Source organism: Staurois parvus, unplaced genomic scaffold (genome assembly GCF_062004578.1).
Source record: "Staurois parvus isolate SC_StPar_1 unplaced genomic scaffold, SC_StPar_1.0 ptg000303l, whole genome shotgun sequence".
NCBI lineage: Eukaryota > Metazoa > Chordata > Amphibia > Anura > Ranidae > Staurois > Staurois parvus.
In genome coordinates this window covers 3,931,236-3,948,946 of record NW_028318099.1, presented here as the reverse complement: position 1 = coordinate 3,948,946, position 17,711 = coordinate 3,931,236, and the positions used below count along the sequence as shown (strand labels likewise).

The 17,711-nt window shown below is 38.3% G+C and overlaps 1 long non-coding RNA gene across 1 annotated transcript; it reads left to right on the top strand.

The window, feature by feature from the left end:
- The first annotated feature begins 418 nt into the window (after positions 1 to 418).
- LOC149457732 (uncharacterized) lies at positions 419 to 15,914 on the top strand. Its single transcript, XR_016313555.1, has 5 exons — positions 419 to 552; positions 1,148 to 1,346; positions 4,819 to 4,870; positions 9,942 to 9,996; positions 15,828 to 15,914. It is a non-coding gene; the product is annotated as an uncharacterized LOC149457732 (long non-coding RNA).
- Positions 15,915 to 17,711: the final 1,797 nt, after the last annotated feature.

The window sequence follows — 17,711 nt, the reverse complement described above, 5'->3', positions numbered from 1 at the left end:
ATGTTATACTAATAAAAAAACAAAATCACACCAGTTTCTTTTATTTTGTCTTGTGTTCTGTGATTTTTTTATTTTATTGTCATTGATTTGAAAGTTTAAGTTTTTAGTGAAATATGTGATAATTCACTGGTACTATACTAAGTGGAAGTAAAAGTATGGTATGAGTCATCCTTAGGCAAGAGTTAACATCAGGACAGGCCTGGAGGTTCTGTGAATCAGGGCCTCTGGAGCCCTCCTACCCTTCCAGAAACTGGAGAACTTTCTGGCACAAGAGAGGAGGAGGGGAGGTGGCCCAGATCTGCATATTTGAGAAACCTTGGCCAATCCCATAGCAGGAGGCTGGGCATGGTGACCAGGGCAAACTTCAAGTATCACAGAATCTGGGGAGATGGACTGGGAGGAAGGCTGGAGTGTGGAGCTTGAGAGGGGGCCCCAGGAAGAGAAGCCTACCTACAGGCAGGATGCTGAATGGGAGGATCTCTACTGCCTCAACGTTACAGCATAAGGCCTGAAAGAAGCCACCAACCCACCATGCTAGAAGGCAAGGACAATGTAAGTATTCCTAACTGCAAGCTCTTCGGCCCCCTTGCTCAGAGATACCCTCAGTACCGTTGGTTGGAGAGGAAGATTCATCCGGGGTCTGAAGAGGTACACCAAAAAGGACTGTAGTATTCCCTAACAGAGACTGTTGCTTTTTTTTTTTCTCTTGCTAGTTCACATTGTTGTACAAAGGTTACAGGTTTGTCCTCTAGTTTCACAGTTCCTTGGGCATCCCATATATCCCTAGACCTTATCCAAGTTGTTAACCCTTTAATAAAAACAACTAAAAATTAGCTCAATGACTGTTTACTGACTCTAAAGGTACAAGTGTGGAAAATGCATGTTGTCTGACTGTGCAGAGCATAGTAGGACCCAAAATAAATCCAGTGGCCCTTACAAGGTTAGTGCTACATTGGGTTTGATAAAGGAAATGTGTTATGCATAGATAAGTTACAACAACTGGTCACCGGGCATCACCCCTCACCATCTCTTCTCACCCCCTCTAAATAATTACTGGCAAAAAAAAGCTAAATACATTCTTTACCAACCTAAATCTGCAGTCACTTGATGTTCCAGTCCTGAGTCTTCTCTTTTCTTCTGTTTGCAGGAGATGGTGCTTTCTTTGGGTGTCCATGTCACTGTTTTCATGATGTAGATACTTCCTTTTGACTGTCCAGTGCCAAGATCCAGAAGAGAGTCTGCAGGCATTGATATCAGAGGGGGCCATAGACACATCTTCATCATTGAATTACTGTTCCCTTGTACCCAGCAATCATGCCAGTGATAGCCCCCGACAGCAGACTGAGGTAAGTAAAATATGCTTAACAAAGTAAAAGTAAAAAAAAACAATGTGCTGAATGGGTAAGAAAGGGTGGGAGGGGTGACAAACTTTGTCCAGAGATGGACTTTAACAATAATGTACAACAAGCAACCTCCTCCTGATTACTTCCCCAGAGTAGTACAATGTTACCATGGCAAAAGAAAAAAGTCATTATTTTACATTATTGTAAATTATTATTTTTTTGTTACATACTGTTAACAGTCAATGTCCCTGATCACCACCACACCAATTATATGATTGCTCTGTACTGTGCTGGTGACAGTATGTAAAAAAAAAATGGTGAAAGGAAAAAAAACATTTTTTAAATGTAATTTTTTTGTCATAATTTTTTGGAAAATGAAGACAACTCGAAAAAACTTGCCTTGTATCTTACTAAATACCTTGGACTGTCTGCTTTCCAAAAAGGGGTTGTTTTTGGGCCTCAAAAAATTAAATTGGCCATCAGTACATCAGGGTTTATCAATTTTCAGATATATATACCATAGTTTGTGGACTCTATAACTTTCCTACAGACTAAATAACATACACCCACCAGCCACTTTATAAGGTACACCTGTTCAATTGCTAATCAGCCAATCTCATGGCAGTAACTCAGTGCATTTATGCATGTAGACATGGTGAAGATGACTTGCTGAAGTTCAAACCAATCATCAGAATGGGAAAGAAAGGGGATTTAAGTGATTTTGAACGTAACATGGTTGTTGGCGCCAGACAAGTTGGTCTGAGTATTTAAAAAACTGCCAATCTACTGGGATTCTCATGCACAACCATCTCTAGGATTTACAGAGAATGATCCAAAAGAGAGAAAATATCCAGTGAGTGGCAGTTGTGTGGACAAAATGTCTTGTTGATGTCAAAGGTCAGAGAAGAATGGGCAGACTAGTTCCTGCAACATTCAGATGGTAAAGTCAGAATTTGGTGTAACCAAAATGAAAGCATGGATCCATCCTGTCTTGTGTCAACGGTTCAGGCTGGTGGTGGTGGTGTAATGGTGTGGGCAGGGGCGGACTGACAACTAATGGGGCCCCCGGGCAATAGGGGATCATGGGGCCCCTGTGTCCTTGCCCAAACTCAAAAAAGCCTATGAAAAAGGTACCAGGGGCATCTCATGGGGCCCCCTACTGACCCCGGGCCCTCGATTACTTATGTTAAAAATTTTATAAAAGAAACAAACATTTTTTTTTTTGTAATTGCTGAGTTTTTCATTTATTTAGCAAAAAAATAAATAAACCATGTGGTGATTAAATACCTCCAAAAGAATTCTCTATTTGTGTGAACACAATTTAGTCTGGGTACAGTGTTGCATGACTGTGCATTTGTCATTCAAAGTGGGACAGCACTGAAAGTTGAAAATTGGCCTGGGCAGGAAGGGGGTGAGAGTGCTCATTACTGAAGTGGTTAACCATTTCAATACTGGGCACTTTTACCCCTTCCTGCCCAGGCCATTTTTCAGGTTTCAGCGCTCTCACAATTTGAATGACAATTGCACGGTCATACAACAATGTACCCTAACTAAAATTTTATCATTTTCTTCACACAACTAGAGCTTTCTTTTGGTGGTATTTAATCACCGCTGGGATTTTTGTTTTTTGCTAAATTAACAAAAAAAGACCGAAATTTAAAAAAAAACAAAAACATTTTTCTTTGTTTCTGTTGTAAAAGTTTGCAAATAAATAATTGTTCTTCATAAATTTAGGCTGAGATGTATTCTACTACATGTCTTTGGTGAAAATAACCCAAATTAGGATGTATTTTTTAGTTTGTAGGAAAGTAATAGAGTTCACAAACTATGGTATAGATCTGAAAATTGATCAATCCTGAAGTACTGACGGCCAATCTAATTTCTTGAGGTCCAAGAATGTCAGAAAAGTACAGATATCCTCCAAATGACCCCTTTTTGCAAAGCAGACAGTGCGACGTACTTCATAAGAGGCATGGCGAGTTTTTTGAAGTTGTGATTTTTGTCATAATTTTTCGGAAAATTAAAAAATTTAAAAAATTATTTTCACTATTTCTTTTTACATACTGTCTCCAGTGTTGTACAGCGTCATCATATAACTGGCTTGGCTGTGATCAGGGACACTGACAGTATGAAAAAAAATATATATAATTTTTATTTATTTTTTTTAATTTTTTATTAAATTTCTTTTCTTTTTTTTAAGATTTTTTTTCATATTTCACTATGACCAAAGTAGTACAATGTTACCATAGTAACATTGTACTACTTTGGGGAAGTGATCAGTATTTATTTTTTTTTTTTACACAATTTGCTTATAGCAAAGAATTACTTTGCTATAAGCAAGCATTTACCTGAATGACATCGATTCATTCAGGGTTTTTTTTTTTTTTTTGTGCTTAGCTGTGATTTGGCCACGGCCAATCACATGACACAGCTGGGCTGTGATTGGCCAAGCTTGTGCATGTGATCGCTATGACCATTCACAGCTAGGCACACTAGTATACAATGGATGGCATGAATGAAACCATCCATTGTATACAACTGTCATGTGACCTGCTGTGATTGGTCACAGCAGGACACATAGTACTGGCAATGGGGCCGGTTCTCAGATCTGTCATCGACCGTGTCCGAGGTACACGGCCGGTGACAGATCACGCCGCTGCGTGGCTCTGCAGGCACGCAAACTGCGCATGCCTGGGAGGACGCCATATGGCGTCCACCCGGAACGCTGAGGGATTTTGCCAGCTGCCAAATGGCCATTGGCCAGGCGGCAAATGGTTAAATTTAACATCAGCATGCTAATCTGATTATCTTCATCTTGGGGGAAAATAAGGGTTTTTTTGGGTTGCTTTGTCTGCAGTGCTTAATTTTTTATCAAGCAGTAAAAGGCCTGAAGTGACTGGTGGAAGTAGAATGCATAACTGATCTATAAGTTATCAGACAGTTTAATCTTAAAAAATAAAGCTAAAGACCTCAACTTTGTACAAACTAGCCAGTAGCAAATCAATTTCATAGAATAGTCAGTGAGCTTCTTTTTTTTTTCGTAAAACCACACTGCATTTCAGGTGTTCTTCAGGACCTGACATTTTTCGTCAATGATTCCTTGGTGGTATATAGGTTGAGAAAAGGTGATCCAGATAAAGCTGTTTATTCAGAATTGAAAATCATGGTCTATACCTTATAGTTAAAATAGGATTCATTTGACATCGTCACCTTGACTTTGTCAGCAACTGTTTTTTTGTTTTTCTTTGTGATGTCAGGTTCTTTGTACCTATCTTTCCATTACATTAATTGGTATACAGAGAGGCCAATTCAGTGTTTTGTGTTGCATGCTAACCAGAGCACATTATTGACATTGGAGTTTGTCTTTGGAAGAATCTTGAAAACATACAGAACGTAATAACAAAATACATGAAAGCAAAATGAAAATTTAGAAACATAATGAAAAGTATATGTATGTGTATGTTTTTTTCACAAGGCAGTAAAAAGCAGGATCAGCTTTATTCAAGACTTTAAAGCTCAACTCTGAGGTAAGTGGCTGGTACATCACAAATGTCCACTTTTTTCCCCAAATATTGTGGGATTGATTTTACTAAAACTAGAGAGTGCAAAATTTGGTGCATTTATGCGTGGTAGTCAGTCAAAATCAGGCAAGCCCGGGACCCTTTGATAACGTGCACTGCACGAAACGCGTCAGAGGGCTGCATTATCTGGACGTCTGACCACCGCTGGTGGTCATCCTTTACAGTATCTGGTCAGTGTTCCATTTTACTCCTTTGTATTTATTTTCATGCTGCATCTTTAATAAACCTAGCTCATACGGTATTACACTATGTGGTGTCCCTTATTGGGCTCTCTTCTATGAGAGTCCCCACTTGCAGAATCTGCCTTTAAAGGGGACCCCGGATGGTGATATGCCTGAGATGCGCTTATGAAACTTGAAGCACATACCCAAGGGGCGATTTGGAAGGTGTAGGATTCAATCCCTATCTTGGCAACGGATGATCGCTTTCTGATATTACAGGATAAAACCTACATGCGTTTTTTTGACGCACTTCTGGTGAGTGCGTAATTCTTACCTCAGATTCACCGTGTGCTGCACAGAATCTTATCCCACGCACCTACTAGGATCGTTTGGATCCCCACTTCTGATTAATTTTGAGACTATTATTCATCTCATCTAACTTCACCGCAGTGTGATTTGATATTGGCACTTTTGTGTTTTTATATATTTATATGTTATTATAGCGCTGCACCTTATATATGGTCTCTATATATATATGTCTATGTACTTTATTTGAAGGTTTTCTCTTGGTTACCTTTTGGTGTTCTAGCCGCTTTCAGATTTCCGGATAGCGCTCGCTTTTTATTTATTTTGTAGTCAGTCAATTAGCTTATGACTTCAGCTTGTTCATCTAAGCTTTGACAAAAAAAAAAAACTGGAAGCAGACAGGTTTCTGTGCAGAGCTGCACCAGATTTTGCAATCTAAAATTTTAGTAAATCAACCTCTTTGTATCCCATCTGTAGGTGCCTGCTGCACTATAACTCTTAGGTACATATTTCCTCAAGAGAATTTTAAGTGCCAAACGTCCTGCACTGACACTTTACAGGTCAGACCAAGGTTTCTCAACCAGGGTTCCATCAGAGGTTGTTGGGAATCCTTTAGCAATTAGAAATTTCCGCCTCTCAGGTTTCCACTGACACTCTTAATCTTTTTAGCTATTTGTAAGCAAATAATTCTTCCCAATGACCGCAAGTATAAGGAGCATTCTTCCCAGTGACTATCACACAAATGTATCATGAGTTGTAGAAATAATAATTTTTATCAGGGGTTCCCTGAGACCAGAAAGGTACTTCAAGTGTTCCTCTGTGTTGGAAAGGTTGAGGAAGGTTGGGTCAGACTCTTGTATTGTGCAGAACAGTGGGTCACTTATACCCAATTTCATCCATTAAAAAACTGTCTTGTATTTTTCTCACAGAGGCCGCTAAAGTTGCAGCAAGCATCGGTAGTAGTCAGAAGACAAAGGACCAGACAGCAGCTATTACATTGCACAAAATTAGTGAAGAAAAGCTTAGATTTGGACAGTATAACAAAATGAAAATCACATTTGATAATCCCTAAGCACCCACAAGAAAAAATTGGATATGAATGAATGGTTGATGATGTTCACCATGAATCCCTGATTTGCATGGCAAGCTGTTAGGTTTCGACAAAGTGCTCTATTGGGCCACAGGTAATCATATGGACAGTCATACCATCATTCTGTAATTTACCTGCAAAAAAATATTGTACCACTTTTCTCATAAGGAAAGCAATCTGGTTTTCACTGTTAACATGATACAAACTCTAAAAGATGTTGAAAGTTAAGATCTACAAAATAAACACAAGCTGCAGCCAGTAACCAAGGTTAGAGACGCCCAAGTTACAAGTCAGTAATTATAGGCACTGAAGAAATATGCAACATTCAAGCAGTGCCCAGCTTGCAGAGCAGTATGCTTTTACTCGGAAATGCAGGTCATTTTGCAAACTGTTGTAGAGTTAGTATTACTTCACTGGTGAAAACCACTATAGGAAAGCCTAAAAGATAGACTCTGAGGTTGATTTACTTAAAGAGGAGTTCTGGCCTCCCAAAAAACAATTAACATTTTTAAATTAGGGCACTTACCTGTCCAGGCATCCAGCGGTGTCCTCACCCAGGCCGATTCTTCAATCGGCTATTGGGTGCTAGCCCCGCCATCTTGACTAAGGGAAACTGGCAGTGAAGCCTTGCGGCTTCAAAGCAAGTTCACTAATGCGCATGGGCAAAGCATGCTGCGCTTTGTGAATGGGCTGCAGTCCTCTTGGACTTGTGAAGTGTTCCAGAAGTCTGCGGGGAAAGGAGGGGGGCTGAACTTCCAGGGAGGCAGAGCCGGATGTGGGACCGGGTACCTGTAAAAAAGGTACACACTCCCCCTCCCCCCCACAAAAGGTGCCAAATGTGGAAACGGAGGCAGACAAGTGGAGCTTCCCCTTTTGGGTAGAACTCCGCTTTAAGGAATAGAAATTGTTCACCTAGAAAAGTGTATGCAAAGTGAATGTTCACTTGGTAATTGCCGTGAAGCTGTGTTCACTCTAAATAACCAACCACGTGCAATAGAAAAAAAATGATTTTACCATGTACAATATTGAATGATTGATATGAACACAGCTTCACATTATTCCGTAAGCAAATACAACATTCACTTTGCAAAGTGAACATATGCTTTTTGCAGTGAACAGTCTCTACTTTTTTATTAAATCATCCTCAATGCTTATTGATGTTTTGAAGCAAACTCAAAACTGCATATAGAACTAGACAGATGATGTATAGCATACATATGTAACAATTGCAAAGATCATATTTAAATTCAAGCTTAGTTACACCAGAGTAAATTCAAACTACTGTATTACCACAGATTTTTATATATACAATATAAGTATATACAATAATTCCTATGATGGCAACATATCAGAGAGCCAACCTACTGTTATTTCACTTTTGCTATTTTATAAAGAAAAATAGCTTGTGTAGAGGACTGCTATAGTGGGTAAACAAACTAAGTCTTTTGATGTGAAAACAATTGATCTATGTCAAGATTAAAGAAGCATTGGATTGTCACAAATCCTCAAAGAAAAAATAAAAAAAGACTTGATTCTATCAGAAGTAACCGAACTGGATGAGAAAGGATTTTGACCTCTGCATCTTCCAGTTGCCAATGATCTACTCCCTAGATTTAGAGATTAGAAATATTTAAGCACACTATAAAGTTACTATACCCAGAGACCTCAAACAATGGGGAAAACTGCAAGGTGTGTTGAAAAGTTTGAGCTAATACTATGTGTAAGCATGCATATTTGTGTGTGTATGTGTGTGTATGTATACATATATATTTAGGAAAACATGCGTTTGTTAATTGCAGACTTTTTCACAGTCTCAGGATGTCCTTCCAGCTTAAACCTGGCACACTATACACAGCATATTTTATTTGTCCAGCAGAATACATACATTTGTGTCCTAGCAGGGAATTCAGCTAGTAAACTCTAGCTCTGGATAGCAACATAGAAAGCAAGATAGTTCTTTAGCTTGCAAAAGTTTTCAAAACATCATACAGAACAGGGGTTGTTCCACCATTAGCACTTTTCCATCTATGGAATGCGCCGGTTCCAGAGAAATATGTTACGTAAACTTAATTGCTTCTGAGAAGTGTGCTGGAAAGTACATGAAAAACCACAGATTGTTTGAATACTGTCAAAGCTTACAAACCGTTTCTGAAGCCACAAGATCAGTAAATCATAAACTACAAATCTGGTGCCAAAACTCTCCCAATTTTCCATTCAGTAGAAAAATATAGCAAAGCATGGATGGAAACCATCAGCAGTCATTGGCTATATTACCCTCAATGTTCATTCAATTTATATAAATGTAAGTTTGAATTCATTGGATATATCCTGGGCAGTGGTCCAAAAACTTCCCAATTCCTGAATCCACCTCCATTGCTCAACAGTCAACTGGTCTACCAGTAGGAACTACAGAAAATGCTATGAAAATAGCTGTTAATTTATAGTACTTTGCTTTGACTTGAGTTTCACAGGTACACGCTATTGCTCATTTCAATCTCAAAAATACAGTTCCAGTCCTTCTCTGTCCTGACTAATCAGAAATCATATCTCCAAATTTCCTAAACCCTAGTACACATGATCAGAAAATCATACAAAAAATACCACTTTCCAAGCGATGGTAAAATAATCTGATCATTGCTGCACAGCTTTCATCCGAAATTATTCAAAGGGACAAGCACGAACATTTTTCTCATACCAGATTGTACGATTTTCATTTAATCAGTACATTTTCATCCCAAAAATACAATGCAATACAAAACAATACATTACTTCCAAATTTTTATTCTGTTGTACGAGAATTTTTGTAACTATAGTAACCTCTTCACTTTTGATAAGAGACAAGCATGCAAAAAAAAAATGTTCATCGTGTGTACAGGGTTTCAAGCCCTTAGAAGCCAGTGAAGTGAACCTATTAATTGTTTTAGGTGCAGAGCAGTATATCGAAAAGTGATCTTATGAAAGCAGATTAGCCATTGTCTGTGAAAAGAGGAACAAGTTTAGATAATAAAGCAGACAGTCTTTTTTGCAACATACAATCCAGTCTCTCACTATGAGAAAGATCCATTTGTCCCTTATACAGTCTCATTCATTACAGGCCATGAATAGTAGAATGTAAAGGTCTTCTTTATTTTATTTCAAAATATCATACTTCATTTTCTGATTAGTGAAAAAGATATTTCCCCCATGATGCAAAATTGACATCTTATCCTAGTTGGTGAAATCCTAAGAGACACAAGGACAACCCACCCACCAGTCAGCAGGGTCAATTCATTCACTCAAGAGATAAAAACTGCATGAATTTTTGAGTTAAAATAACTAATGTGGTATTTATCTCAAAAGTAGTCAATTCACTAAAAAATATGCATCATTTACAGATTGTTATATTGTATAATTGTTTAGCGATATTTAGCACTTAAATTTTGAATTATTTTTGGCATTTTTTTGCAATTTATTTTTGCAGGCTAACACTGCATCAGAAGGCACACAGCAATAATGTTTGAAAACTTTTACACCAGGTAATGAATAATGAATGTGAGTTTTTTAGTAAATTGATGATTTATCTCATGTTTTTTGTGGTATTTCTCTCACTATTTTAACAAAATTTACCTCTAATTCGATATTTTATTTGGATGAATCAACTCTTTTATTATCTCATGCGATATTTCTGAAAAATGAGTCACGTGATCTTCATATCGGATGCAGTAACCTTTAGTAAATTGACCCCATTTTATTTTAAAGTCCTTCTGAATGAAAGGTTGACTGACTGGCAGGACTGGGACCGCATCTATTCCTACACACATGGATCTTCATTGACTGGATGATGTCTTCTTTATATTTTTCCCTTTAGTGAGATTAAAGTGATACTTTGTTGTTTTTCTTTTAAATAACAAACTTTAAACAAACCACTTTTAAGGGTGGGAACTCTTATTCTCACTAAAATACTTGAAAATCAATATAAAAGTAAATAGAAATGTTTTGAAAACAGAATGGCCAGGGATTCATTTTTAGAAAAAAATATTTACAATAGCAGTCTTGTGTGACTCATTATTGTAAACCCGTTAATTGACCCAAAACCTGGAGCAATCCAGTCTCTTTCTCTCTCTGTATATATGTATGTGTGTATATATATATATATATATATATAAACACACACCTGTCATGCAACACTGTACATTTTATTGCAGTTTTTTTGAGACTGAGATTTCATTTGGTAATATTTGCTAACCACTGTTTTTTTTTTTTTTTTATTAATTTTTACTATTTAAGTGAAAATAACAAAACATTTTAAAAGAAAATTGCCCTCAAAATTGTTTGTTTAGAGCAGTGCATACAGTGCAGCAGTCAGAGTGTAGGAGTCATGGTTTTGTAATGCACAGAACAGCTGAACAGCTTGTAGATTTCAGTGGTCAGAAGTTAGTGCTCCATTATGCTGGTAGTTAGTGGTGAATGTCCCTTTAAATCTTAGTGGTCTATCACATACCTGGTGTTAGAGGCCAATGGAGAGAGGGCTTCCCTTGCAGCTAAGTTCCAGACTCCACTGGACATGGGACAGGAGTCAGGCCCAAAGTAGCACGGGTCGCCTGTAGGAGTGCTTGTCAGAGGTACACCCAGGAGCACAGCTGATGCACTGGAATGGTGTGTGCAGACAGGTGGCACCCGTGAGAGGTATGCAGGCCTTCAGGGTAGCAGAGGACCACAGAGTAGTCAGTTCAAAGCCAAGGTCAAATGTCGGGTGGAGATTGGAGCAAACGTAGTCAGTAGGATAGCCAGGGACATACACAGGAGAGCAAGTGAGAATATATATTAGCCAAGCTGGGGTCAGATCAGGAGAGCAGGTGTGAATATCTATTAGCCAAGCTGGGTCAAATCAGGAGAGCAGGTGCAAATATCCATTAGCCAAGCCAGGGTCAGATCAGGAGTCATGCAGAGAAGACAGATCCAGGAACAAGCCAAATCGGTAACAGCAGATCACAGTAGCAAAGGAACACAGACAAAGGTACTGGGGAGCCAGAGATCAACCAGCAATTTGAGGGAGTGATGGGCTTCCTTATAAAGGCCATCTGGCACCAAACAGGGCTAATGCGTGCATTACTATGCGCCAGAGCGCATGCGTGTTCTGGCTCGTGTCTGTGCGCCAATGTGCATAGATTTTCGCCAGAGTGCATTTCTGCAGCCATGCAAGGTACTGGCAGGAATGCCAGGTCTCCGAGTACCTCTGCTGTGGACAGAGCCCTGACATGGTCAGTGGTGTGTACCACCTTTAAAGTTTTTGATCAGTGGGGAGTGCCATATAACATTGGTCACTGTGGTCAGTCAATTTTGCTAAATAGGTCAGTGAAGTATATCATGTCAAGCTAATTTTGTGCAGCCATCACTGGTTGTATTTGTATGTTTTTTTGTTTTATATTTATAGAAGATAGGTGTATCTGTGGAACATAGTTTGGAGTTTACAAGTGCATTTACTTTACCTTGATATTACAGCTGTGAAACCTTTATTATAAATTTACAGTATATTCACCTCTTAGTCTATACACAATCCATAATTTGTATTCACTTTTCAAATAGCTCCTTCATGAGCTATTGTATATGGGATTTTAGTGGTTAGGGTAATATGTCTTTTTCATAACACTTTGCTAAATAAATGATATGTCTTTTTAAACAAGCTGTGTGGCTGATTGTTTTTTGAGGGATTGTGGTGGTTTAACTTCTAGCACTACAGCAAAAAGAAACTTTAGAAATAAATAATACAAAGTAGTCACCATAGGTTTATATTATACATTTGATTTGGGCAATTTTGCCTTTGTCAGATAATTTGGCTGACTGAAAAAAAATATTTGTTGATGGCTAGATAATTAATATATGTGTGACTTTCAGGGAAGACTGAAAATCTTAGTTTATAAATCTGTAACTCATGCCAATACTGACCAATTACAATTTTAGGTGTGAATGCAGGAAAAGTCCTAGAAAGAAGTCAGACATAATATGGTAACAGTATTATCTTTCAACAAGATAAATCAATATCATCTTCCCACTTGAGAATGAATAGAAGGTAGCATATATCATGATTGAACAAATAAATTAAATACACCCACATTGCAATACATGCATACTGTATCAGGACAGCCTTCCTCCCCTTCCATGAGTGCGGATTCATGAAAAAGAGTAATTAATTGCAGCAGTAATAAAACCCCCAAACAAAATAAGTTATTTTGCAGCTCATCGATCCTTCCTGGCTTTGGATGGCTCCACTCTGGATGGAGGCGCAATGGAGACACTTATTTACAGCAGCATTTTCAGTCTGGGATTAGCATAGCGTTAGATTTAGTAATGTTAGAGTGGTGTTAGATCTAGATGAATCCGACCAACAAATTAGCAGAACTCCAGCTAAAACTATTTAAGCAGTTACAACAACAGGTTTTCTTGTCTTTTGAGATAAAGGTTTTACATTCATGAATAAATGCAGACACATTTTAAGCACAACTGTCAGTTTTAAATGATTTGCCTCAACCCTCTAACTGCCACTTTTTGCTGGACAGCTTGGTCTGTTAAAAGAAGTTGAAAAATAACAGATTTATAGGCCAGATTAATAAGTGCAAATAAAGTAACAAATACCATAACAAGAAAATCAATTCAACCACTACATACAGTATAAGAATTGCTAAGCCACAATATATTTTTTTGTTTTTGGGTTTAAAACCTGTTTAACCGCTTCCACGCCATCCTATAGCAGAAGTACTGCTACAGGGTGGCACGACTGAGCAAAATCATGTGTATATATACGTGATTTTACAGTACCGGGTAGGGGAGTGTGCGCTCCCTACCTGCACCGCCATTGACGGCCTCAGCTGTGAATCACCGGGTCCCAGACTGTGATTCCCCGCCAGCACCTGGTAATCTCTGAGTATTACCAACAGGAGAGAGACCTGTATATAAACAATACAGATCTCTCCCTTGTCAGCTCCTGCACACTGCTTTGTATGGCTCTGCATAGCATGGTAAGGATTTTCAAAATTGTATTAACTGTTTAGTGTTTTGTGTTAGGGGATGTACTGATGTGTGTTTTTTATTGCCTATCCTGGAGTTCTTCTTTAAGTTATTGCCACTCCCATAGCTGAAGCCTAAGAACTGCTCTTGTCCTTAAGGTGTATACAAGTGCCAGAGCCAAAACAATAAGTTTAAACTTCACTTCTACTAAGAGGGACTGATGGAAATGATTCTATGTACACTCTGAATATATATATATTAATAAACTTCAGGTTTCAATCAGCTTTGGGGGCCACTGGCTTTACAAAGATAGGCCTTGAAACTCTGAAGACATTGAAGCTACCTTCCTAGTGATAGTAGCCTCAAATCTGCTTGGTGTCACTGATGGTATCTTCAGAGCTCCTTGAAGCCACTTTTGAGCATTTGAGTTCAGGAAAGGGAAACTACCGATCAACAATAAAGAGGCATATGCAAAAGTTTTTTTTTTATCCTGAAAGTGTAAGAGTTGTTCAGCAAAATCCAAGTATAAATGAAAAAAGAACATACAGTATATATAATTAACTATGTAAGCTGAAGATAGAAGCTCAAGCACTAAACGCGTACTTACATGTGTTTGTACTTACATGTGTTCAGACACGTTTACACACATCAAGCATTTTTTCTGGCAACAATCTGCTGCTCCTGAATGCACTAGCAATGGTTATTTTCCTGCCACTAAACACTGCTTAATGCCTATGTGCGCATGGACACATAGGATAACATGCAGGGGAGTTTAGAGGCAGGAAAAAAAAACAAGACACCCCTAGGAGCAGCAGTAAAAATTATCAGTGTGCACGAGGCCTAAAATGTAATCAAACAGTATACCATTACTCAGAGGCCAAAAAACAATCAGCAAATATGTAAAGCCTTCTTGAAAGTAATCATAATATTTTATGAGTAAAAAAGCTTAACTCTGGGATACCCTAAAGAAACCTTTCTATAGAACTACCAGATCCAGACATTGATAGTATTGAGAAAAATGTTCATTTGCTATTGTGTCTTGTTATTCTTCAGTATTCTGCCATAAAATAACTTCCTATCTCTAATCATGGAAGGTTATGTTTTCCAGACTTCAATGTAGGGTTATGGGTGTAACAATTAGTACCATTCTCAACAATAGTGTGATAAAGACTGTCTGACAGCAGCTTAAGCCCCATATACATGTGTAGAATATCGGACGAATGATCGTCCATTTTTTTTCTGCATGCTAATCTCATATCAAAAGTGAAGAAGTTACTAAAGTTACAAAAATTCTTTAACCACTTCCCGACCGGCCGTTGCATATAAACGGCCGGACGGTGGCAGTGCAGGGTCGGGTGGCCGTCTATAAACGGCCTCCCCGCACCCCGCTTGTGCGCGCTCCCTGGGAGCGCGCAGCACCGCGATCCGGTGCCCGCTGTGTCCTCCGGACACAGTGAAACACCGATCGTCGGTCGGGACCTCTGTACGCCAATCAGTGATCACATGCAAAGTAGTAAGCAAGATGTCACTTGTGACATCATTGCTTACTATGTGTGAAATCTGTGAATGATCACAGAGGTCACATGGTACAAGCCTATTCACAACAGGCTTGTACCATGTGACAAGCTGTGACCAATCACAGCTCACTCAGTACTTCTCAATGAGTGCAAGAATGCACACAGAGAGAAAGAGAAATGATTGCTTTTACATCCTATATGGGTGTAAAAGCAATGTGTAAAAAAAAAAAAAAAAAAAAAAAAAAAAATCCTCATCACCCCCCACAAGTAGTACAGTGTCACCATGGTGACACTGTACTGCTAGGGTGACAGTATGTAAAAAAATAAAATAAAATAAAAAATAATATAAAAAAATAAAATAAAAAAATAAAAAAAAATGTTTAAAAATTATAATTTTTGGTTATAAACTAATTTTGATTTTTTTTTTACTAAAAAGATAACGGAATAAATTTTGGCAAAGATTTATGATGAAATATTATTTAATGGCAAAATTTTATTAAAAAAACACATTTTCATTTACATAGCAAAAAAAATAAAAATCCCAGCAGTGAATAAATACCACCAAAATAAAGCTTTATCTGTCTCAAAAAAATGGTAAAAAATTCATTTGGGTACAGTGTTGCATGACCGCGCAATTGTCATTAAAAGCGTGATAGCGCTGAAAGCTGAAAATTGCCCTGGTCAGGAAGGGGGTAAAAGTGTCCGGTCTGGAAGTGGTTAACAATGGAATAAAAATTCTGAAGAATGTAATGTATTTGTATTGTAGTTTCAGATGACTACTGAACTGGTAAACTAGTATTGTACAATAAATATTTTCATGCTTGTCCCTTCTATTTTTTTTTCAGACGATTGCTGTGTACTAACGATCAGTTTATTGTGCGATCGCTTTAAAGGCTGCATTTTTGGTATGATATTGTGATCGTATATACGGGCTTTAGGACCTTAGAACATAACCTCTTTTGTTTTGAGATTTATCAGCTATCAAAAATATTGCCAATATAACATTTTTCTGAAAGCCTTAAGATTAAAATCATACTTAGTCCTAACTGATCCTATTTGACCATTCCTGTATGAATATTATATAACCTAGATGAATATGATATAACCATATCCCATCCATTGAATCTTTAAAATTATTTATAATAAATATTATACCAGCACGGAAAGTATTGAGTTGCAAAACACAGTATAAAAATATCACACGTACCCTATTTATCTGTTGAGAACACAATGAACTGCGTATACATTAAAGCTGTCAGTTATGCAGCACATCGATAATGGGATCTAGTGCTAAAGGCACTTGCCTATCTACAAATCAAATAACACATATTTCAAAAGTCAAAGGAGACATGGAGATAATTTGCCTCCAATGGTAGCAACAACTTACATTAATGGTACTTGAGAAAGAAATTACTGTAGCTAGGAATAAAGGGACAAGTAAGAATTGAAAATAAGATCAATAGGAATTTGGTTTTATGAAAACATTAACTTTAAGAGCTAAGTGCACAGTTCATTTTCTACTACAAAGAGCTTTAACCACTTGCTGGCAGGCACCTCATTAGTCTACGACTACACAAGAGATTTTTAGGAGCTCAACTGTGCAACTGCTAGAGCTATATGCAACATATAATAGCTAAACAGGTGTAACAAAATGGTGTTCCAATCATCTGGAACTGATTGCTACATGATACTATTGCATGCTACTTAGGGCTGGTTCACACTATGCCCTGATATGAATTGTACAGGAATGCACTGTGCATTCCTGTGCAATTCAAATGCGGGTCTAAGCAGTGCGATTTCATGCACATTAATTCGAATGGGATGAAATCGCAGAGCACTAAAAGTAGTGTATGCATCACTTTTTTTAAAGGCACAGCAACCACATTGCATGGTACTTTGTACCATGTGGTTTGGTGGGCCGGTACGCAGCAGATCACAAGGTCATTGCGATTGGAATGCAGTTCGGGAAGCCGCACAATAACGCATCTCTCTCTCACCACATTTCAGTGTGAACGAGCACTTAAGACAGGACAAATTAATTATCCCTAGATGAGCATGGCTACCATACCAAGAGAGTGCACTTCTATTATTTTGTATGTTATTCCCCAGGATTACACTATGATGTGGCTCTTATTTGTTTCAACAACAAAAAAGTTACTGATCTTTACATTTTGCAGAAACTACAAGCTACAAATTAGGGTGGTTGCATCCAGGGGCGGACTGACAACTCATGGGGCCCCCGGGCAATAGGGGATCATGGGGCCCCTGTGTCCTTGCCCAAACTCAAAAAAGCCTATGAAAAAGGTACCAGGGGCATCTCATGGGGCCCCCTACTGACCTTGGGCCCTCGGGCAGTGCCCGAGTTTCCAAATGGTCAGTCCACCCTGAAAGGAATTGGCTCCCATTCCTCTCGAGCTACTGACCCCCATCAGTCCCTGGCCTTGATCAGTGTCTGTCCTCAGGCCTGGAGCCCCCTTTGAGACACAGGAAATGCACACAGACACAAGGTGGTATCTCAGAAGGAACTGAATTTATTCTTCCGTGTTTAAACTTATATATGAAACTTAAAACAATACATAGAAATATAAGAACCAATCAATTGACAGGTATGTATTATCCAATCAGAATATTACATACGTCAGTAATGCCCAATCATTTGGCATTTATGTTAATTATTATTATGTGCGTCAAGCGTTAGCATAGAAAGTAGACAATTTCCCTATTTCACA